This window comes from Cebus imitator, unplaced genomic scaffold (assembly GCF_001604975.1).
Source record: "Cebus imitator isolate Cc_AM_T3 unplaced genomic scaffold, Cebus_imitator-1.0 Scaffold355, whole genome shotgun sequence".
NCBI classification, from domain to species: Eukaryota; Metazoa; Chordata; class Mammalia; order Primates; family Cebidae; genus Cebus; species Cebus imitator.
The window spans coordinates 1,579,332-1,603,833 of record NW_016107670.1 but is presented as its reverse complement, the minus strand read 5'-3'; the positions used below and the strand labels follow the sequence as shown (position 1 = coordinate 1,603,833).

The 24,502-nt window shown below is 35.6% G+C and overlaps 1 protein-coding gene and 1 long non-coding RNA gene across 5 annotated transcripts in view; one reads left to right on the top strand and one right to left on the bottom strand.

The window, feature by feature from the left end:
- ALDH1A1 (aldehyde dehydrogenase 1 family member A1) overlaps positions 1–24,502 on the top strand; it is a 166,631-nt gene that overhangs the window by 4,177 nt on the left and 137,952 nt on the right. The gene's annotated exons all lie outside the window — the stretch shown is intronic.
- Positions 13,761–20,474, bottom strand: LOC108287789. The gene is made up of 3 exons (XR_005196577.1): positions 20,189–20,474; positions 16,948–17,034; positions 13,761–14,317 (listed from the first exon to the last, which is right to left on the bottom strand). It is a non-coding gene; the product is annotated as an uncharacterized LOC108287789 (long non-coding RNA).

The following is a 24,502-nucleotide window of genomic DNA, read 5'->3' as shown; positions in this document are numbered from 1 at the left end:
GTAATAGAGTGTATTGGTTCTGGTATTTTGTCTGAAGATTACCAGCATAAGAATTATCTCAGGAAGCCAAATTCAAACTTCTGTACCATCTTATTTGATAAACAATGAAGAATAAGACCTGTTTTTTGGTGTTTTTTTTTTTTTTTAAATTGAGTTTCGCTCTTGTTGCCGATGCTGAAGTGCAATGGCACAATCTTGGCTCACTGCAGTCTCTGCCTCCTGGGGTTCAAGTGATTCTCCTGCCTCAGCCTCTCAATAGCTGGGATTACAGGCACACACTACCATGCCCAGTTAATTTTGTATTTTTTTTTTTTTAGCAGAGATGGGGTTTCACTATGTTGGCCAGGCTGGTCTCGAACACCTCACCTCAAGTGATCTGCCCACCTCGACCTCCCAAAGTGCAGGATTACAGACATGAGAGACTGTGCCCAGCCTAAACCTGCTTAAATTAAATAAACATAGGGAACATTTGCTGGCTCAAAATAATTGCAAAGGATAACTGGTAATGGTTTCAAATATGGCTTATTCTAGTAGTTCAAATAATAGCTCTGGGACTTGCCATGTCTCGATCGTTAGATTCTACTTTCCTTCATATTGAGTGATTCTCAGACTCCTCATGACCAGATGTCTGCCAAAATCTCTGTTCCAGGAATAAAGAATGTGTCTGTCTCTTTCCAGTAGCTCTTGAAGAAACCTTAAAATTAACTTTGTATACCTTAAGAAAATCAGTAACTTTTTCTCTGTCCTAGCAATAGCAAGGTTTGAAGCAAAGGAAAAAAAGAAAGATTTATTTATAATCGGGACTAAATGTGAAAATTCTTAGACTTAAATATAGCAGTAGTAGCATAAAATTTATATAAAAGTTAATTTATAAAACCCAAATGAAGTTCATAAAATAATCTTAATAAGACCAATTATAGAAATGTCACTGCTTCTAAAATTAATATAGAAATGTTATGCAACTCAGATTATAATCTTTATAAGCTTTTCTGTTAAACAATACAAAGTGATTCTAGAATGTATGTGGAAAAATTTCTCTCTAGAAATAGTCAAGAAATTTATGAATAATAACAAGAAGGCAAAGGAGGAGACTTTGAGATACTAAAATAACTATGAAGTAACTATGCAAAGGTAAATGTACAATATTAGCACAGGAATATGTAAATATATTAGTCATATATGCCTGAGCATCCATAGAAAGATTTAGTAGATATAGGATTTTAATGGAAGTTAGTGAGAAAGGCTGTCTAATTTAATAAACAATGCTTATATGTTTGATTATCCATGTAGAAGAAAAGAGAATTGAATTCTTACTCTAAGAAAAATATTGAAAGAAAATTTAGATTTCTATTTGTATAAATTTGAAATGGGAAAGCTATTCCCAAGTATGACAGGAATCACAGAAACCATAAAGGAAAAGCTAGATATATTAAAATTACATATTTTTACATGGCAAAAATTACCAGAAACAAAATGAAGAAACAAATTTAAAGATATAAGTGTGGAAAATTAAATTAAGTGTGAAAAACTTTTATCTTTCTAGGGGACTAGTTATTAAAAGATCATTACATGTAAAATCCTTCTGTAGAATTCATAGAATTATCAAACTGTATAAGCAATAGAAAAATTTCAAATTTTGTCAATAAAACTATTTCACAGTTAACACTTAAGGTTTTATTGTCCAGAAATATCTTTCTAATGAAACGATACTTCTAGAAAAGCATGAAAAAAGTCAAATTCTTTATTTTAAACATAAGTAAATAAGAAGCAGAATGTTATTCATTAGAAAAGATACAGAGTAAAACAGAGGAAAAGAAAGACAAAGGCAATGAAAAAAAATAAGAACTCAAAACTATCTCTTTCTAAATTTTGTTTTCTTGTCAGAACAACAAAAGTTTGAAAGGGTCAACAGATTTGCACTTTTGACCAAGAAGGAATTTTAGAAATGTGAGTCAATTTAAAAAAATCCTGTTTTTCTGTTCCAATTATGAAATGAAAAATAGGATTCTGGAAAACATAAAAGAAGCATGCCACAAGATAAACAAAAGTTACTTGTCTTAGATGACTTTTAAATTATGAACAAAATGTAGACATTGTAATAGCTGAAATGTTTTTTAAATGTAGAGTTTGATCTCACAAATGGAGAAAATACACAGCATCTCTACCGAAAGAAACTATAAAAAGGAACTACTGCTAAAATAGCTTTCTCAGGGGGCCATGGTAACTGTGAGCTAATACCATTTGTGTTTGGTAGGAGGTGGGGGAGAATGGGAGATCATTCACTTTTGAAGGACTTGAGTGGATGAATGCATTCAATCTGTCCCAGATGCATTTCATTAAGAAAGAATGAACTAGCTAACATTGCCAAAATTAAGTTCACTTAAGGTGTCAGGTCAGGGATGTTTTTCATGATCTGTCTTTAATAAGGATATGTTGGCCCTCAAAGTAGCTACAGAAAATATCAAATGCTGAAGAAGGTGTGGAACAACCAAAGAGCTGTTTTATGGCACTAGTAGGAGTGTAAATTGGTACGACAATGCTGAAAAACTAGCTTGCTGTTTAAAAATTAAACAAATGAATGTTTGTGACTCAGCAGTTCCAATCTTAGGTTTATATCGTCAACAGAAGTGTGTACACATGTTCACCAAAGAATGTGCCCAAGAATGCCCAAGCAGCACTATTTGTAATAGAACCAAACTGGAAACTCTCCAAGTGATTACTAGTAACAGAATAAACTCATAAATTGTTGTATTCACCTAACGGAACACTCTACAACAGTGAGAATAAATGAAATACAGCTATACCACATGGAAATATGTCTTGCAAACACATCATGGATGAATCTTACAAATGCAGTGTGGTACAAAATAAGTCAGGCACAAAGAGCATGTGTTGTTTATTTCCCTTTATAGACAATTAAAAAGCAAGCTACACTATGGCATTGGAGGCTGTCTTTGAAGCACAGAAACCAGAGACTGTAAGGGGAATCAGAGGACAGGGGGCTCTGGGATGCTGGTAGTTCTCTGTTTGTAAAAATTCATCAAGCTTTATAGTTATGTTTTGTACATTTTTCTGTATATATGTTATATTATAATAAAAAGATCCCCAACAAAGGCGTGTGTGTGTAGTCCAGGGCTGGAAGCAATGAGTAGAAGTGAACAAGTTAATTTTCCTTAAATAGAGGGAATCATTTATAACTAAAATGCAAACAGCAACTTTCTATTTATGAGATAATGGACTTCATATCTGTCTTGCCCAATAGCCTGAGAAAAACAAAATCTTTGATTCTTATCTAAAAACCAAAGGCTAATATTTCTCCTTCTTCAAATAATAGGTTTTATATACTAGATTCCATTATGTAAAATAATAATATTGCTGTATTAATCTGTTTGCATTGCTAGAAAGGAATATCTAAGACCGGGTAATTTGTAAACAAAAGAGGTTTAATTGGCTCACAGTTCTGCAAGCTGTACAGAAAGCATGGCATCTGCCTCTGCTCCTGGTGAGGGTCTCAGGAAGCTTACAATCATAGCAGAAAGCAAACGGGAAGCTGGTGCATCACATGGCAAGAGAGAGAGCAAGGAGGAGGTGGCAAGCTCCTTTACTTTTTTTATGTTTTATATGTATGTTTATTTATTTTTCATTCATTTATTGTTTATCTCAACAGGTTTTTGGGGAAGAGGTGGTGTTTGGTTACATGAATACATTATTTAGCGGTGATTTCTGAGATTTTGGTATAGTCATCACTGAGCAGTGTACACTACTGTACCCACTGTGTAGCCTGTTATTCCTCGCCACTCCCAACCTTTTCCTAAGTCCCCAAAGTCTAATGTATCATTCTTATGCCTTTGCTTCCTCATAGGTTAGCTCCCACAGATGCGTGAGAACATACAGTGTCTGATTTTCCATTCCTGAGTTACTTAGATTAATAGCCTCCAGTTCTATCCAGGTTGCTGCAAATGTCATTATTTCATTTCTTTCTATGGCTGAGTAGTATTCCAGAGTGTGCATGTGTGTGTGTGTGTGTGTGTGTGTGTGTGTGTGTGTGTGTATCACATTTTCTTTATCCACTCATTGATGGGCATTTGGTCTAGTTCCATATTTTTACAATTGCAAATTGTGCTGCTATAAAAATGTGTGTGCAAGTGTCTTTTTCATATAATTACTTCCTTGCCTCTGGGTAGGTACTCAGTAGTGGAATTCCTGGATCAAATGGTAGATCTACTTTTAGTTCTTTAGGGAATCTCCACACTGTTTTCCGTACTAGTTTATATTCCCACCAACAGTATAAAAGTGTTTCCTTTTCACTGCATCTCTACTAAGATCTACCATTTTTTGATTTTTTAATTATGGCTATTCTTGGAGGAGTGAAGTGGTATCACATTGTGGTTTTGATTTTCATTTCCCTCATAATTAGTGATGTTGACCATTTTTCCATATGCTTGTTGGTCATTTGTGTATCTTTGGAGAATAGTCTATTCATGTTTTTAGTCCACTTTTTGATGGGATTTTTTCTTGTTTTTTTTTTTTTTTCTTGCTGATTGGTTTCTTTGTTGATTCTGGATATTAGTCCTTTGCCAGATGTATAGATTATGAAGATTTTCTCCCACTCTGTGGGTTGTCTGTTAACTCTGCTAATTATTTATTTTGCTGTGGAGAGCTTTTTAGTTTAAGTCCCATCTATTTGTCTTTGTTTTAGTTACATTTGCTGTTGAGTTCTTGGTCATGAAGTCTTTGCCTAAGCCAACGTCCAGAAGGGTTTTTCCAACCTTATCTTCTAGAATCTTTATGACTTCAGGTCTTAGATTCAAGTCTTTGAGCCATCTTGAGTTGATTATTGTATTGGGTGAGAAATGAGGATCCAGTTTCATTCTTCTACATGTGGCTTGCCAATTATCCCAAAACCATTTGTTGAGTAGGGTGTCCATTCCCTACTTTATGTTTTTGTTTGCTTTGTGGAAGGTCAGATGGCTATAAATATTTGCATTTATTTCTCTATTCTATTCTGTTGGTCTATGTGCCTATTTTTATACCAGTTCTATGCTGCTTTGGGGACTATGGCCTTATAGTATAGTTTGAAGTTGGGTAATGTAATGTCCCAGGTTTGTTCTTTTTGCTTAGTCTTGCTTTAGCTATGACATCTCTTTTTTGGTTCCATATGAATTTTAGGATTTTTTTCTAGTTATGTGAGGAATGATAGTGATATTTGGATGGGGATTGCACTGAATTTGTAGATTGCTTCTGGCAGGATGGTCATTTTTACAATATTGATTCTACCCATCCATGAGCATGAGATGTGTTTCCATTTGTTTGTGTCATCTGTGATTTCTTTCAGTAGTGGTTTGTAGTTTTCCTTGTAGATACCTTTCACATCCTTGGTTAGGTTTATTCCTAAGTATTTTATTTTTTGTGCAGCTATTGTGAAAGGAGTTGAGTTCTTGATTTGATTCTTAGCTTGGTTGCTGTTAGTATATAGCAGAGCTACTGATTTGTGTACATTAATTTTGTATCCTAAATCTTTGCTGAATTCATTTACCAGTTCTAGGAGCTTTTCACGTGAGTCTTTAGGGTTTTATAGTATATGATCATGCAATCAGCAAACAGCAACAGTTTGACTTCTCTTTACCAATTTGGATGCCCTTTTTTTCTTTCTCTTGTCTGATTGCTCTGGCTAGGACTTCCAGTACTATGTCAAATAGAAGTGGTGAAAATGAACATCCTTGTCTTGTTCCAGTTCTCAGGGGGAATGCTTTCAACATTCCCCAATTCAGTATAATGTCAGCTGTGGGTTTGTTATAGATGGCTTTTATGACCTTAAGATATGTCACTTCTATGCCAATTTTGCTAAGAGTTTTAGTCGTAAAGGGATGTTGGATTTTGTCAAATGCTTGTTTGTGTCTATTGAGATGATCATGTGATTTTTTGTTTTTAATTCTGTTATGTGGTATATCACATTTATTGATTTACATATATTAAATTATCCCTACATCCCTGGTATGAAACCCACTTGATCATGGTGGATTATCTTTTTAATATGCTGTTGGATTTGGTTTGCTAGTATTTTGTTGAGGATTTTTACATCTATGATAATCATGTATATTGGTCTGTAGTTTTCTTATTTTGTTATGCCTTTCCTGGTTTTGGTATTAGGGTAATACTGGTTTCATAGAATGATATAGGGAGTATTCCCCTTTTCTCTGTCTTTTGGAATAGTGTTAATAGGAATTGTACCAATTTCTCTTTGAATATCTGATAGAATTCAGCTATGAATCCATCTGGTCCCAAACTTATTTTGTTGGCAATTTTTAAATTACCATTTCAATCTTGTTGCTTGTTATTGGTCTGCTCAGAGATTCTATATCTTCCTGATTTAATCTAGGAGGATTGTATATTTCCAGGAATTTATTCAACTCCTCTAAGTTTTCTAAGTTATGTGCATAAAGGTGTTCATAGTAGTCTTGAATAATCCTTTGTATTTCTGTGGTATTAGTTGTAATATCTCCCGTTTTGTTTCTAATTGAGCTTATTTGGATCATCTGTATTCTTTTCTTGGCTAATCTTGCTAAAAGTAAATCAATTTTACTTATCTTTTCAAAGAACTGACTTTTTTTTTTTAATCTTTCGTATTTTGTTTGTTTGTTTGTTTGTTTCAACTTAATTTAGTCTTGTTCTGATCTTTGTTGTTTCTTTGCTTCTGCTGGGTTTAGGTTTAGATTGCTCTTCTTTCTCCAGTTCTGTGAGGTATGACCTTAGATTGTCTGTCCTTTTTCAGACTTTTTGAAGACTACATTTAATGCTGTGAACTTTCCTGTTAGCACCACTTTTTCCATCTTGATTTTGTTGTTGACCCAATGACCATTTAGGAGCAGGTTATTTGATTTCCACATACTTGCATGGTATTGAGGATTTCTTTTGGAATTGATTTCAAGTGTTATTTTACTGTGGTCTAAGAGAGTACTTGATATAATTTTGATCTTAAATTTACTGAGACTTGTGATCTATCATATGGTCTGTCTTGCAGAATGTGCTGATGAATAGAATGTATATTTGGCAGATATTGAGTAGAATGTTTGCTAAGTATCTGTTAAGTTCATTTGTTGTAGGGTATAGTTTAATTACATTGTTTCCTTGTTGACTTTCTGTCTTGATGACCTGTCTAGTGCTGTCAGTGGAGTATTGAAGTCCCCCACTATTATTGTGTTGCCATCTATATCATCCCTCTACAACAGATCTACTAACTTTGTGACAGATACTTGCCACACTTAAACATTTCTTTACCATTTACATGAGTGAGTTCACAGATGTGGAGGGAATTTATAATCTTAAATAAATAATATATGCTCCATATTAAGCTTATGCTCTTAATATAGTAGTATTGTATTTATAGTATTATGTTTTTTGAAAAAAACCATAGTTTTGTCAGCATTCTATTTACAACACATTGCCACATCTTTCTCTTTTCCTATACTTTTGACAAAATCAATAAAGGTGTACATGCAGTATTTTACACTTGCTATTTGTAATGTATTATTCCCTCATTCCAAAAAATATACTTCTACATATTAACCATCTGCATGCATGAATCACACTTTAGTTTTAAATTTTAGTTTAGAATCACTTGAACCCGGGAGGTGGAGGTTGCAGTTAGCTGAGATTGTGCCTCTCCACCCCAGCCTGGGTGACAAGAGTAAGACTCTGTCTCAAAAAAAAAAAAAAATGTAAATATTATAATATCTTGCTCCATATGTACTTCTGCAATTTATTTTTTTATTGAATATTTCAGCGAAGTATCCATATTGATTTATGTAACACTAGCATACTTGTTTACACTACTTAATTCTATTATATGAATACAACATAATTATGTATATCTAGCATCTTATTTATGAGCATTGGGTTGTTTCCAGTTTTTCACTATTAAAAAAAAGCTACAATGGATAATGCATACATTCTTTTGCATATGTGTGAGGATTTCTCTAATGAAAGTCCTAAATCTCAAGCAAGTCATCTTCAAGTTTATTTAAAACTTTCAAATGTTTCTTCATATTACATACCCAATCAGAGTGACTGCAAGTTCTCATTTCTCCAAATGCTTATCACTATTTGTATTGACCTATTTGTAAATTGTAGAATGTTTGCCAACCTACTTGTGCAAATGGTATTTTAGTTTGCTTTAATATCTATTTCACTAATTATTACTGAGGTAGGTATCTTTTCATGGTTGTTGGACCTTCATATTTTTACATATTTATAAACCTTTCCCATTTATTGGAATGGAGATTGGTTACTTTTTCCTTATTAATTTAAATAAAGTCTTCTTAATTCTGGATACTTAATCCTCTGTCTTCTTAATCCTTGGTCTACTCTATGTGTTCCAAACATCATTTTTCACTCTCTGGCTTCTTTTGCTTTTGTCTATTATGCCTTTTGTTGAGTGGTAAAATGTCAATGTAGAAAATGAACTGCTTTTTTATGGATTGCATTTTCAGTATCTTGTTTAAGAAAGTTTTCTTTATTCTTCTAAACATTTAAGGTTTGACTTTTTTTATACTGAAATTGATTTTCTGAATGGTATAACTTTGGAATGTTCTAGAGACACAACTTTATATTTTGAGATGCTGCCAAAATTTCTTTTAAATTAAGGCATATACTGTTGAAAGTATCGTCATTATGGAAACTATATAAGTTTTGAGTTGAGTTTGATGTCGATTTTAATCCTGCATTAAGCCTTACCTGAAGAGTATCTTGTGTATATTCATCTTTCTGAGCCTCTTTTTCTGCAAAAAAAATCATAGGAGGCTGGGTGTGGTGGCTCACTCCTGTAATCCCAGCACTTTGGGAGGCCAAGGCGGGTGGATCACTTGAGGTCAGGAGTTCAAGGCTAGCCTGGCCAACATGGTGAAACTCCGTCTCTACTAAAAATACCAAATTATCCAGGTGTGGTGGCACACGCCTGTAGTCCCAGCTATTCAGGAGGCTGAGGCAGGAAAATCACTTGAACCTGGGAGGCAGAGGTTGCAGTGAGTTGAGGTCATGCCACTGCACCCCGGCCTGAGAGACAGAATGAGACTCTGTCTTTAAAAAAAAAAAAAAAGTACTAATGCCTGTTCCATGGTTTGTGTCAAAATTAATAATTTAGAAATATCTACTTTGTTGCCTGACATACAGAGTACGCTGTTAGGGACTTGATCTCTAGCAGCGAAAGGAAATACCAATAGCTTGAGAGAAACGGAACATATCAAGATGAATGCTTGCTTATCTGATTTTAGCATAGCAAGGTGATGATAAATAAAAGCGAATGTCCCACATTTTGGAAACTAATAATGTGAATGTCTGTTGAGATTATAGGATCAGACTTTCCCTCTGTGAGTCTTAGGTAATCCTAGATTAGGAAGTGAAGATTCAGAGTTATGCCCAGGACAAAGGCCAGAAGAGACAGTTCTCTGGGGCTGAGAGAAGGCTCCTTTGCTTCTCTGTTTTACCGGCCTCAAAGTGCTCATAAGCTGGAGTGAACAGTTCTAATGGGGATTGGATTGGTCAGGATAGGGAGTAGGTGGGGGGACCTATCCTCAGGGAGAAAGAAAACAAGGAACTGGTCCAGGATGAGGTCTGGGAAGAGTCCGTGCTTAAGCAGTAGGCTACAGAAATTTTTAATTTTTCTGGTGTCATCCTTTCCAATAGCCTGAAGCCTTCAAGTAAATTTTCTTCCAAATTATAGCTAAATCTCAGTTACACCCTTGAAAAATAGGTAAATTCCAACACCCATGCTTGGATACAAGCTGTACATGGAGAGAACAGTGATCCTTCTCTCCATCAGAATGGACCAAAGACATGGCAGATGCCATCAGACAACGTTTCTGGTGGAGCCAATGGCATTGTCTGCCACTCAAGCTTTTGTGTTGGCAAGATACAGAGGTCAGAATGGGAGAAGCTCAGTGACATTTTGGAACGCACTTGAGATGTTGCCTTTGGAGTTTCCTAAATACCAAGGACATATTTTGATTGTGGTTCTGGAAAGACATATGAGGGCTAATTTCCATTAAAATGTGCCATAAAAATGAGAGGAAGGGAGAGAGAGCCTGGAGCAGTAGTGTGCACTTGTAATCCCCGGGAGACTGAGGTAAGAGGATCACTTGAGGCCAGAAGTTTGAGATCAGCTTGGGCAACATAGCGAGACACTGCCTCTACAAAAAATAAAAATAGCTGGATGTAGTGGTGCATACCTGTAGCCTCAGCTACTTGGGAGGCTGAGGCAGTAGGATTACAAGACTTTGAGGCTGCAGTGAGCCACAATTGTGCCACTGCACTCCAGCCTAGGTGACAAAGTGAGATCCCATCTCTGAAATAATAATAACAGAAAAACTTTTTAAAGAATTAAGTGCTTCATTGATGAGACTTGGACCTTGGACCTTGTACATTAAATAAAGTGTGAGAATACTGAACAGATTTTTAGGCTGAGGAGTTGTAAGCTACACAGTAGAAATTAAAATGTAAGCAGAAATATCAGAGATACTGTCTTTACCAGACATTCTTAGACACTTCCTTTTTGCTATAGCTTTTCCTGTTCTCTCACTAAATCCATTCATTTAATCCTTAATTCATTCCATCATTCACCAAACATTCAATCCAACATTACTGAATGTGTACTACATGCCTCAAATAGTGCTAGACACTGGAGATACAATGGGAAGCAAAACAGACTGCCTTGCATTTGGGGAGTGTGCACGGTGGTAGAAATCAGCCTTAAAATAATAAATGTAACTAGGTACTGGGGCAGGGATGGAGGAAGTAATCAAGAGATCATCAAATGATTACACCCCAGTGCAGCACCTTATAGAAATGAATGGGACTATAATGTCTGGAAAAGAGGGAAAATTAGGTTTAGTAAAGGAATCTTAAAACATCAGAAACTCAGAAAGACTTTTAAGAGCCATTAAAATAAACGTTTTGTAAGTTGATCATCCACTGTGCTGGGAAATGATATTCATGCACCATGCTTCAGTATATAGGGATAGCAAATAAAAACACTTTTGTGTGTAGAGTTTATTCTTTGTGGAGCCTGATAGTCATACTGAATGGAAGTAAACTATTCTCTGGAAACAACTTGAAGGATAAAAGACCTGTAAACTTTTATTATTTTTATGTATTTTGGCTCTTCCATTGTTAACAATGTATCTGATAAAGAACATGTTGACTGCATCCTGCATTTTTCTGTTTATCTAAAGAGAAATCCAGTGGAGGTATTCCTCACAGGGAATTTGTTTTTATAGCTTGTTAAGCCATAAAAACAACTCCCTTTAGCTATTTCTTAAAGTGCATGTAGCATAGTGCTTTTTTTTTTTTTACTTGTTTATTTAAAGCATGACTTGAATTTTGTGAGGAGGTCCCATATGAACCTGAAATATCAAATTGTGTATCTACACTTCCAGAGTCCAGGAACCATCTGCAAACCAGGACAAATTTCACAGCCTAATTAATAATTATGTAGATAGAAAAATCCCAAAGACCCCTTCTGTCTTTCTTTAAAATAGTTCATATTTTTTCTTGTGTTATTATGGATTGATATTTCAGCTGAATTATAGGTTTAACTGGGAATAAATTAGAGAATTGCAATGTGGGAGAAGATCCTGTTCTTTTAAATTTTGGGTGCAAGTTTCTTCTTTAAAGAACTTGAGACCAGGCACATCCTGCACTCATTTGCATCAGTGGATAATGTTTCCACACTGATCTTTGTCTTTATAATGTTACCAAGAATCCCCAGGGGCCATGGCTACAGGGAGGCCTGGGAGATGTGTCTGCATATACTTGTGTGAAGCAGGATATTTAATTCCTGCAACTGTGCTTTTATACTTCATACATGTTGACTCTAAGTCTTCACTCATCTCGGATTACCAGTTATGGTATACTGGTAATGGATACCAGTATGGTATACCAGAGGCATATATCCATATATTATCACTTCTCTATAGTTATAATGATTTCTGTGAGTAGTTTCCAGATTACTATTTAAAGTACTTTTGTAGTACAAGTTTATATATATAAATGCAGTTATACTATGTTGTTTCTGATTACATATTTCATGAAATAAATTATTATTTTAGGATAAGTAAATATACATAATTAAAATGAATTTATCATTATATATTAAATGACAAAGAAAAGCTATTCTTATTTTGCTTTTACATTTTCTTTTCCCAGTTTTATTCTCACCCATGTTTCTAAAATACATCAAATACAAACATAAATTATACAAAAAGCCCAATAGTATACTATTTAATTATGCTGTAGGAGCAGAGAAAGAGTGCAAACTAGCATTTTACAATACAAGGTGTTGAAAGTATAAGGTTTGCTTATTTTTTAAAAAGTGATTAGAAAAATATAATTCTTTAAAGAAAATATCAGATAAACAGATTTGAAGATTTTCACAGTTTCTAGTCATCACCATTTTCTTGAGTATACAGAAAATTTGACAAGTACAGATATAAGAATAGTTTCATTTTGACACACTGTCATGAGGATAATATAAATAATTTCAAAAGCTCTTACAGAGAAACACAAGCTATTCAATTGTTCATTCCCAAGGAGAATGTTGAATTTATTTATATTGGAAAAAAGACTACATATTAACTTTAATTTTCAATGTCTCTGAATTGCTTAAAAGTTCCCTACTTTGTACATTGCACATCTTGGCCAAGATCATCGTTAACTAGAGAGTCACACCTCTCTCATTGCTGTCCCCAGTTGAATTAGACCCCAGATGTTCTCTTGCCTCCCAGCTTGTATTCCACACCCTTTATAATGCAATTCCACCTCAGACTTTGAATCTGAAATACTAGTTCTTTCAATGTCCATTTTAAGTTCACTTATATGCCTTAGCTCATTAACAAATTCAGTTAATAAAGCACATACTTGGTGCTGAGTCCTACATTTAAAAGCATTTAAAGAAAAAATCAGCAGCTACTTTTATTCTCATGATATGCTATTATGGGCTCAATTGTGTCTCCCCCACTCTGAAATTGATGTGTTGACACCCCAACCTTTAGTACTTGAGAATGTGACTGTATTTGGAGATAAGGTCTTTAAAGAATAATTAAGTTAAAATGAGGCTGTTAGAGTGGGGCCTTACTGCATTATGACTATTGTTCTTATAAAAAGAGGGAGAGACCCCAGGGATGTGTGCATACAGAGAAAAGGCAGTATGAGGACACAGCAAGAAGGCAGCCACCTCCAAGCCAAGGAGGGAGGCCTCTGAAGAAACCAAGTTGGCTGGCAACTTGATCTTGCACTTTCCACCTCCAGAACTGTGAGAAAATAAATTTCTGTTGTTTATGCTACCTGGCCTCTGGTATTCTGTTATTATAGCAGTCCTGGTAAACTATTAATTATATATATATATATATATATATATATATATATATTTAGTATGTACCAAAAGAAGTTGGTAACATGGTGAAAACACCAATTTGACTTACAATTAAAATTTTAAATCACAAAAATACATGATCTGATACAAAATGGGATTGAGGCAATCCCTTCTCTAACTCTAGCCTAGGTCGTCTACTGTCACCATGCAATGCTCTCTGCTAGGCTACTCTAGCCCCCTTCTCTGGCCCTCTTGAGCACCCATACCCTAAATCACTGGAAATATTTAACATCAGAACTTTATTCTGAACCCTATATTTAAAGCAAAGATGAGTATACCTGTTTATTTGAAGCTGGCGTAAAGGGCAGGTAGACAGAGTCCCCTTGCCTGCCTTGTCAATCCACCACTCACACCCACATGACACCTGGGACACCACTGTGTGAGGCTCACACTTCATTATTATATTAAAATATCCTCACAAGACAATAAGTCTCATGTTGAAACTACAGCTATACAACATACTTTATAAAATATGTCACAGAGTTGCATTAATAGTATAGCTCAGGGATGTGAACTATACATTGCTAGTTAAATAAACTCAAATCATCTATTTTTCTGAATTAAATAAGAAACCTACTGCCCATTCCGAGAATCTAAGCAGATAAACTACCTGAGGAGTGGAGTTCTGCTTGGAGTTGGTATGGTTTTGGCCTCATGGCTAACCCATATGTAGGAGTCAGGTTTAGCTGGGCTCTGGGGCATTTTTTCACCTTGAGCTGCTGCAGAACAGTAGTGATGAAAATGAATATCTCATTCCGTGCAACATCTTCTCCCAGACACTTCCAGATGCCCATTCCAAATATCAAAACTTTCTCGATGAGACTTTTATTCAGTTCTCTGTTTTCGTTTAGAAATCTCTCAGGTCTAAATAAGTTAGGATTATCCCAAATAGTTCTGCATAAAATAGACAAAAACAACATTTTAAAAAGAAATTATTTTCTCACTTTTTGCTATTATTGACAACTTTTCCACAATAATTTTGTTCTGCATGAACTACTTTAAGTTTAGAATATTTCTTATAAATTATATATAGAGAAAGGAGGTATACATAGATGAAGTGTGTATACATATATGTATAAGTACTTTTGGAGACATGATTATATAGAATTACAAATATATACGTCACTTTTACTTTTAATATTTGACAAATCGAGTTATATTTAGTACAATTACACTTAATTTTCACTAAAATGACTATCAATTCATTAGTGAATAAAATACTTAAAAATCTACTTTATAAATTTTTCTGAGTTAGATAAGAAACCCTCCACTCAGTCTGAGAATCTAAGCAGATGAACTCCCCAAGGAGCGAAGTTCTGCTTGTAGTTGGGGATAGTTTTGGCTTCATGGCCAACCCATACACTGGAGCCAGGTCTAGCTCGGCTCACCTGCAAGATTGGCTCACTAACTTTAAGGTGTGGGTGAGCCATAAATTTAATTATTTTAAATGAAGCATTCCATAAAATTCTCATAAGAATATTCCAAATTGATGACATAAACAAAAATTAATAAATATTCAGTATCTTTTGTTTTAAGCAGACTGAATAAGAATCATGAGACTGGGCCACATCTCTCACTCTGGTAAAAATATATTTAGGAAGTGGCCTTTGTACAATACAGAGAGGATCTGGGTCTTCAGAAAGCAGCTCTAATTGAGGGATTGCCCACAGTTCCCAAATCACTGTGTACCTGATTCTTTCTTTTATCTTAATCTTTTGTTACAGGCACCATATTTGGCTTGTTTATGACAACCAATGTTAGCATGTTTTCTGTAGGTCCTAAACCATATATCAGGGACTGACCTGGCTTCACAAAGAGCTGGCCCTTTTTGTGTATAGATGTCATCATCTCTCCAGAAGGAAAAACTGATTTCTGTCTGTACCAGAGGCCACAGACCTAAAGGATTAGTTCTCTACACAGTCCTCCAGTACATTTTGGTTTGATCTCATAATCTTTTAAAAATAATTTATTGTTGCTAACATTTAAAAGTCAGATTTCACATAAATGTGCATTTCCAAGTTCTCTTATAATTGTGAAAACTGACAACACTGGGATAATGTCCTGCTTGCCAAGAGCTCACTGAGCTGAGTTAGATGTGGCAGATGACCCCTGCACCACAATGCTTCACTGAGAGCAATTCACTTATTTTTGGTATTTTTCATTGCTCAATAGATGCTTGAGTTTGTGACCTATGCTTTAAGTTAATTAAATATGAGGGATTTTCTTATAATATCAAGTCTTGAATTACATACTCAGCTTAAACAAGTGCCTCCATACAAATGGTATCTCTTTAGTAGTACCCATGTTAACTCAGTTTGTTTGAACATTACTCAATATTCATTATAATCACAAGTTCTTGGGTTATTATTAATAGAATACTTAGGATTATACTAAGTAAGAACAAATGTCATTAAAATATACATTGGCTGTATTTCTTCTTATAGTGGTTTTAAAATGCTCAGCTGTGGAGAATAGAAGTGTCAATCTCTGTGACAGTAAGTGTTGCAGTGGGATAGGATATGCTTTGTCTTCTACCATCTTTCTGTTTACAGAGATTGTGAAGCTGCCTTTAGGTACACAGGATATAATCACCTCCCTCTCTAACAGCTTGGAGCCTGAAACATCAATCAGATGAGATCTTGGGTGAAGAGGAAAGGCTGTATAAGATATTTACCCTCTGCTGAGTGCATAAGAATGCAGTCTCTATCAGTTACTGGAAACATCAAGTCCTGACCACCACAAGTAGCACTTGGTTTCCATTACATAAAATTTACACATTTGGAGTTGAGTTCTACCTCTGCCACCTTCTGAACAGGTGACCTTAGACAATGTATTTAACCTGGCTGAGGGTTTTTTTATCTGTAAAACTGGGATCATGATAGCACCAATGCATCATGTTATTATTGAGGCTCAGGAAAGATACTTCAAGATTTTGTGCCTCGCCCACAGTAGGAGCCTGTAATCCTCACTCTCAGCACCACCATCACCACTGTCATGATCCTCACTTTCACTGCATCAGGAACCCTCCTCTCAGCCCTCTCTTTCATAGTTGATGAGGGTGAACTTCTAACTTTATTTTATTCAACAAATATTTACTGTGTGCCAATTATGTGTGAGGCAGTAATCCAGGTGCTGGGGTACAGGGAAAAGTATACAAACAAAAATAGAAAAAAAAAAAAAATCCCTGCTTGTGGCTTACATTCCAGTGGGGAATTTGAGACTGCATTTCAATATACTAGCCATGACCATGCAAAAGGTGAGCCCATGAAGTCCTCAACCCAGATCTCTCCTAATGAGCCCACTTTTGAAATTGGATTTGCCCTATGTTCGATTTTTCCTCAATTTATCTCAATATGTCACACTTTGCATTAAAGATGAGGGGAGAAACTGAACATCTTTCCAGTATCTTTCAAGAGAAACAGGAGTGAAGTTTGGCTAAGAATGTAAATCTTTTTCAGATTAATAAACAGTAAACAACCAAGCAAGCAAACAAATTTATTCAAAGATTAATTTTGGTGACTTACTCATCATGGTTTACTTGATACATGTTAATATAGGTGCAAATTTGCCTGGGAATGAAATATCCATTCAGAGTAGTGTCCACTGCAGTACTAGAAAGCAAAAAACAGCATTACAGCACATCCTGTCAATTCAAATTACCCATCCTTAAATTGCTGCCTGCAACTCACAGACTATTTTTATTTTTGTCTTTTTTTACTAAAATAATGTATCTTTATATATCTTCATTCTCTCATTAATTAAAACAATTTCCACTTCTTGTCAAATTATTTTTCTTGCATGAGTTAAGCATATTGTGCACTTAATATATTCAAAGCACTTCTATGAGCTAAACATTTCTGTAGAAATCTGTCTCAATATTTCTGTAACAGCATTGACCATAAGTAGGCAGATCAAATTACATCAGGAAACAATTAAGGGAATTATTAAGTACTTCTGTGTGCTCAATGTGTTTGTGTCTATTAGTAGATTAGAAAGACAAAATCTCACACTTTTTAGTACTGGGCATAAGGAACAATGGAATTGGAGCAAGGAAATCTGAACTTTGGATGTTGTCCTCAGTGAGATGTTGGGCAAATCCTGTATCTATTATGCAAGTCTATTTCCTAGCTATGAAACAAGGGTGTTGGTTGGGTTGAATGGTCTCTAAGTTGACTCTAAAGCAAATATTCTATTTTTCTAGTCTCATACTCAAACTCCTTTCTGAAACCTGTTTGCCTCTCCCATTTATACCTCTATAATTATTCATGGGTTGGATTCAAATCATTTTATGTTTCCTTGTGGCAGCCCCTACCTCATTACCCTACTCTCATACCCACTTCCCCAAGAGAAGCAGAAACATTTCAATTTGATGAGTTTGAGAAAAGGCATACTACTTCTCTCAATATAGAAGAAGTACATTGTCTAGCTACTTCTGGGATCTCTCTTCAGATTAGCCAATTTGTAATGAAGATTCATCTCACCTACAATCAGAAATAGGCTGAATTTATTGTCCTTCAGTGGAGACCTGAAGGTGTTTGACCTAGCCAGAGACTGAGAAGAGAAGTATGTCCATTTTGAGGTCTACTTGATCTAGCTCTAAGCCACATTGTGAAAACTAGCTCTGATTATTTAAAGAGCTAATAACATAATTTCTATTTTGCCCATGTCTACTTTGTGGCCAGTACTGAACTTTGGCAAATGATATGAATGTTATTTATTGAGTTTCTCAAAACCCAACAAGGGGAAAGACCAAACAAGCAATAGACTCGCTTTTTGGAAGGGTTACCTTTCCTCATGCATGGCTACTTGCCTATCTCTATCCACACTCCCACTGTGGATTCAGCTGCTCAGATTCTACTCATATAAGAAGTCATATGCTTCTATTTTACAGAAACCTGATATGTAAAATTTTATTTCACTGGTATTAAAATATAAGGGCGAATTGTAGAGTTTCTCTCTCTCTCCTTTTATATTCCTTAAATTTCATGTACATATGTAGCTGTCCACACAACTTTTAAGAAACACATATGCAGTAAATATTTATTAGGATATGGTTTGGTCTTTCCTGTGTGTGTGTGTGTGTGTGTGTGTGTGTGTGTGTGTGTGTGTATGTTATATGTAATAGCAAACTTTTGCTGGCCAATGAAAGGAGTCCCTTAGAACTTCCACTGGAGTGATTAACTTTTAGTTTCTTCCTGCACCCGTGAAATTCAAGCATAAACCGTTGAATCTCCCAGATGGAGAGAGATGGGAGGGGGGGCATGGCGCCGGGGAAATTTTTGTCCTTAAAGCTACACCCCCTCATGGACCTGGAAAGAGAACACATTCCCTCACTTTTACTTAAGTTTATTTCATTTAGTTTGTTTAAATTTATTTTTATCATATTTTGTGCCTTTTATTTTCATTTTAATTGAAAAACAATAAACTTCCAAGTGTAGTAGAATAGATCAGTGCTAAACAGTATAAGTAAGATAGCTTTTTTGTGTCCACAAAATTCCTGGTTCATATCTCACTGCTGTCATTAGCCAATGCAATAGTCCTTTTAATTTTACATTTTAATGTATTTCCTTAGTTTTAACAATACAATGAATACCTATGTCCTAATACATATATCTCGCTATTACTTGGACCCTCAGATGAATTTACTGGGCCCTAATTAGATGATCGCTTTCATTCCAAATGATGCCTATAAATTTGGCAGAGCCTCTCTGTTCCTGGGTGCTTAGCAGAAGTGTAGATAATACTCTTATGAAGCACCCAAAGTCACCTTATAAAAGTTGTTGGGACAGAAGAGTTGCTTTTAAATAGGTAGGACTTTTAAAGAAATTTTAAAGTTTGTTAAAATCAAATTTGCTTAACTGAGAGAGGATCTGACAGAGCAGCTAGAAAAAAAAAGGATCACTGTGAGAAAATAGTCACTGTGTGTGAATAAAGACAGCAAACAATGAGCAAAATACAGGGAACTATGTCACTTGCTGTCTGGCCTTGACTTTGCTCGGCTGGCAGTCTTGCCCTTCGGGACACTTAGCTAAGGACACTGCATGCTCTCACACCAATGACTAAATGATTATATCAGTTTCCTGGGAAGACAGATAATCCCACTCCTTCACTATTTAAAGGGGAGGGAAGAACAAACTCTAAGAATTCTAGTTTTTCTTTAACAATTTTTAATTGTGTGGAATAAAAACAGGTCAAACTACCAGAAATTTGGTTTCCCACAAATGTATTTAATGAAGCTATCTACCTAGTCTATGCTGCATACATTTGTGTGCTGGAAATTCTGGAATAAGATTCGGTAAAGTTTCAAGTATCTGCAAATGAATACTCTGTTTAATCTAATTGTGACATTAGCTTCTTTAGTTTACTGTCCAGCAAAATTCTAGGCTACTAAAAACCAATCCATATCAGAAGGAAGCTAAGTCTGCTCCTTAGATGAAATTAAGCAAGTTTGCATGACTTTTCATAGCCAAATACATATTATGGTTGGAGTATCCGTTGTTTGGACTTTCCATATTTTTCTGTCTCCATGATTAGTACACATAAAATAAAAGCTAATGACAGCATAGTTTAGTAATGAAGAATGTTCACAAAATATGCTTTTGCTGAACACAAAAATTGTATTATGGTATTTTAAAATAATATTTAAAGTAAGAATAATAACACAATGTACATTTTAAAGTACTTAAAATATTCCAATATCTTAAGATTCTTCAATGCCTCCACCCCACCACTCGTTGCTGTTTCAAAGGAGAATTATATGCTTACTAATGTGGAATAGTAAATGGAAGAAAAGAGACATGTCTGAATATTTCACTTATGAAAGCTTCTGTGTATGGTAAAATTTTCCTGTCTTCAAATCTGGGTGGTTTCAGCCCAATGTTTCCATCTTTAAAAAGATTATTTTTTTGATTTAAAAAGAAAAATGATAATTGTAAGAATTATATTTTTCACCTGAAAGCATATTACAAATTTCTTCTTGAATTTTGGCTTGAATTTCTGGATAGTGTATCAAATAAAAAAAGCTCTAATATAGACATGTTGATACTGTTTCAAACCCTAAAAAAGAACCAAGAGACCAAGTGTCATGGAAAAAAGCATAGTTAAATCAGTTTGCTCACTTTATTTCCTATTTGACTGTTAAGAATTAACAAAAAGAAATCTAAAGAAATTAGATTAAGAATTTAGAAGTTAGATTAAGAATAAGAATTAGCAGAAGGACAAAAAATAATAGAAGGACCAAAAGTCAGGAGAAACACCTGCTTTCTGCCCTTGCTCCTGAGAGCTCTTACAAAAACAAAAATCATCACCAAAATGATGAGAGGAGTGGTAATCTCTCCAGGAATGACTGCCAAGTCAAGAATCATTTTCAGGAATAAAACACCTAAAACAGAAAAATGTCAATCTCATTTTTGTAGTTTTAGACATAGACTAAGTAGTCTCTCTCCCTTTAAACACTTAGAAGGAAAATCCAGGCTCTTCAAGGTTAGTTGAAAGCTCTTCTTACCTAATGCACTAAGATGGCAAAATCAAATTTTTGCAAAATCAAATTTTTGCAAAATGAATGGCATCTCTATCCTAATTTGATTATTTTCACAGTTCTAACCAACAGACCCAAATCCTGCAAGGTGAGTCACTGACCATAGACAGAAGAAGAGAAAAGTTGATGGAGAAAGCAGCCTGGTGACATGGAAAGGGATGGAGGCTTCAGCAGCTGACTTTACACTCATTCATGGGAGGACCTCAGTGCCTCCACTTAAACTCAGTGAATCCCAGTTTTCTCCTCTAACTATCCTACCTTACAGATTTAGTCATATTCTTTCAGTAAATATTTACCAACCCCCCGATATCAAGCACTAAGGATGCAAAACAAAAATTCACAGGCTAATGAGGAAACTAAGTTAATAAAAATAAGATTAGAAAGTGGAAAGTGCTATAAAAGAATTGGGTCCAGAGTGGTTTGTCATTGTTTGTGGATTAAACAAGATTATTATTTTTTAAAAATACCTGGGACCAAGCACATTGGCTTACACCTGTAATCCCAGCACTTTGGGAGGCCGAGGCAGGTGGATCACTTGAGGTCAGGAGTTCGAGACCAGCCTGGCCAACATGGTGAAACCCAGTCTCTACTAAAATACAAAAATTAGCCATGTATGGTGGTGCATGCCTATAATCCCAGGTACTCAGGAGGCTGAGGCAGGAGAATCGCTTGAACCTGGGAGGCGGAGGTTACAGTGAGCTGATATCGTGCCACTGCACTCCAGCCTGGGCAGATGGTGAGACTCTGTCTCAAAAGGAAAAAAAAAAAAAAAAAAGTACTTGGTGAATTATAAGCCATTTAATGGATATCTAATTAGTTGATTGCCTATTCCTTCTGTCCTTGGACTTCCCAGGTTGTTTATTGGGTGACTTTCTAAATTATTTCTGCTCTATGACCATGGGTGGTTAATCTAAGAATGGGCCACTAGCCCAATATAAATCTTCCTTAGGAATAGGGAAGAGGACTGTGAAAGATCATCCTTTCTCTGGGCAGCTAGATCTATAAAATCTAAGTTCTGAAAATATGATTTAGTGGTCTTTCACCCATCAGGTGGACCTAAGAAAGCATATTAGAAAAATAAATGAGGTAGAAAGGAAAGAAATAAAAGATAAAGAGGGACCTTGTGACCTTACATTCACCACTTCTACCTTCAGGAGACCTAGGTACACTCTTGTTCCTAGGTTGAATTATTTCCCACTTAAACAAGCTAGAACTGGTTTCTGTTACTTGTGACCAAGAGAATCCTACCCCCTCCCCTGGCAAAAAAAATTAATGCTGTATATACATGCAGAATATTTTTATTAACTATTGTATTTTATGGTAACTATAGTCAGAAGAAAAGGAATGACAGGGGAGAAAGCAGCCTTCTCTTTACAGATGACTTGGAGAGACTTTGGACATTGCTACTGTTTAGCACCTCCAGAGGGAAGTCTAACGTGTGTGTCTAGACTTCAGAATCAGTATAGAAACCTTCAACCTTTGTATGTCTTTCTCACAAGGCTTTGGACCAATGGACCAATTACATCAAAAGTAATTGCTTTACAGAGACTTGGAGAGATAAAGACTTGGAGAGATAAAATTAGTGACTTAGAAAGGAAAATTTAGTATTCCCTTCTCTTAAAAGAAAACACGACTAAACTGTTCACATTTCTCGAATTATTTACAGAGACAAATAGCATTGATGGACATATACTCTTTGGCTAGTGTAAATGTACAGCTCTCTTTGATTTTAGAGAAGACCAACACTTCATTTCCTCTCAGCTTTAAAAATAACAAATTTTAATAAACTGAAAAATTATTTTGCAAACAGCAATGCATTAGTCTTCCAGTTCAGATGAAAGTGACAGTGTGGTAAAAACCATTCCAATTTGTTCTCCTATAAAAAGAACCAACAGTGAAAGTCATGTTTATCTTAACTCCCATAATCAGCATAAATAGCTTCCACTTTTAATATTCAAGATAACACATTGCCATGTATCTTATCTACTTATTTCCCCTTTCTTTTTTTTTTTTTTTTTTTTAAGGCAGAGTTTCGCTCTTGTCACTGAGGCTGGAATGCAATGGCGCAATCTCGACTCACTGTTACCTCCGTCTCCCAGGTTCAAGCAATTCTCTTACCTCAGCCTCCTGAGTAGCTGGGATTACAGGAATGCACCACCACAACCAGCTAATTTATGTATTATTATTAGAGACAGGGTTTCACCATGTTGGCCAGGCTGGTCTTGAACTCCTGATCTGACCTCAGGTGATCTACCCATCTCTGCTTCCCAGAGTGCTGGGATTACAAGCATGAGCCACAGCGCCTGTCCTTATTTCACCTTTCTAAGCTTCACAGATAAAACATAGCTAAGTACACCAATTTGCTTCGTATTGTTTTTTAAGGGATAAACTTTGGAGTTAAAATTGAGAGATACATTCTTTGTGGGAAACAAAAAACCATGACTATGCATTTAAACTTAGGAAAAAAAAAAACCAAGTACCTAATCAATGTAACGTCTACATGCAAAACTACTACGTGGCAGATATAGCAGCAAACAAAGTCTGCACTGTCTTTTAAAACTCACATCTCTGGAAGGTAATAAATCATCCTGCTATAGAGAGACCTGGAGAGAGAAAGCCATTTTTTCCCCATTTATTTTCCACTTTGAGCTGAATAATGAGTCACCAATTATTTACATCTAGTGCTTGCCCAGAAGAAAATTCAATTTTTTTGAGCATACACACACACATGCACACACACACACACACACACACACACACACACACAAAAAAAAAACTGATAGTTTCTACATTGACAGTAAGTTGCATTTTCAAAGCTGAGTAGTGAGTAGGTAAGAGGTATGCGTTGCTGGAAAAACATTGGACTCAGAAAGATGACTGTGTTTCCAGCCTCTTTCTTCCTCTATTTAGCAGTGGAATTTCTGTTAAATCACAGTCTCTCTTGGCTTCAGTTTCCTCATCTGTAAAATGGTAACGTCAGAGTAGATGTCTAAGACCAGCTCTAGCCTTCAATAATGAAAGCTAAAAGGGAAAAAGGGCAAAAGCCAAGTGTGATGCACATTGTTAATTGCCCAACAATACTATTTTTCCAGAATCTCCAGAACAGTTAACAGTTCATCGGCAAATGGAAGTAACTGTGTGATCACCCTGGCTTTTTTTCTCAGCCTGGTGGGCCCTTCTCGCTTCTTTTACTAAATTCTCTTTGGCGATTTACCAAGCTCAGATGCTTTGCCAACTTTCTCAGCAACATTCTTGGAAAGCACTGAAGCACATTCTGTTCCTGGTGTTTTGAGGATAAATTCAGGCCGAGGACAGGGGATGTAAGGCTCCCTAAGTCTTACAAGGGTGAGCTGCTATATCACACAGGGTTCAAAGTGAATCCTAAGCATTTTTTTTAACCCTGGTGAGAAAGACATACGTAGGTTCAAGGTTTCTATACTAATTCTGAAGTCTAAATACACACATTAGACTTCCCTCAGGAGGTGTTAAACAATTGCAATGTCCACATGGAACAATTACATCAAAATCTCTAGGGGTGCATA